Genomic DNA, 820 nt, shown 5'->3' with positions numbered 1-820 from the left:
TTTTTTTTTTTATCAGAACAGTGAAATATATTGATGAAACAGAAATTAAAAAAATGGTGAAATTTTCTAAATTGGAAGTGAACTTAACAAAAGTGCAGATATTGAGGATTAAGTTCCATGCTTTTGGCACTTAGCTTTATCACAAGGCCTGTGACTGTAGGTAGCCTTAACACCTAACCTGTAAGAAGGCTTTTACTTGGGAGCACAGTAAAGACTCAGAAGGGGTACAGTGACACGAGAAGCCCACTCAGGAGAAACTGAAATCCTCATTTCTCATTCTAACCAATTTGTCACCCATAGTTCTATTGTTTCTAGTAATAACTCAGAATCTGGCTGTTTAAAGTAGGCACTGTACTGTACTTTTTTTTTTTCCTCACTTGTCAAGGCATTTGAAATATTTTTGCACCTTGGGTTTCGAGCATCAAGCAGATGCTGAAAACAAAGCCTGTTGTCTGAGCTCACTCTTATGACTGTGCAGAGCCAGAGACAAGTGGTCTTCCCCTATGTGCCCCCATCCCCCGATTCCCAGCCTTACCTAGGTGAGAAGTCTGGGTTTGAAGGAGTCTTGGCCTAAGAGGAGAGAGAGGGAACAAGTAGTTTCAGTCATGGTGCTGCTGCATTGCATCCACTATCCCAACAGCAATAAGGACGTGGGCAGCTAAACTCTCTGGAGCACATTATGTGTGTTATTAGACCCTAGCTTCCCTGTGCTTATCCACTTGAGTGCCACCAAAAGGGTGTTGATACCACTTATTTATGAAAAGAAAGCACAATGTGATGAATTCTCTTACAGAAATATTATGAGAAAATAGAGAATCTC

Source organism: Fukomys damarensis, unplaced genomic scaffold (assembly GCF_012274545.1).
Source record: "Fukomys damarensis isolate Sample0158 unplaced genomic scaffold, DMR_v1.0_HiC HiC_scaffold_15, whole genome shotgun sequence".
Lineage (NCBI taxonomy): Eukaryota > Metazoa > Chordata > Mammalia > Rodentia > Bathyergidae > Fukomys > Fukomys damarensis.
This window is presented reverse-complemented; position numbering follows the sequence as displayed.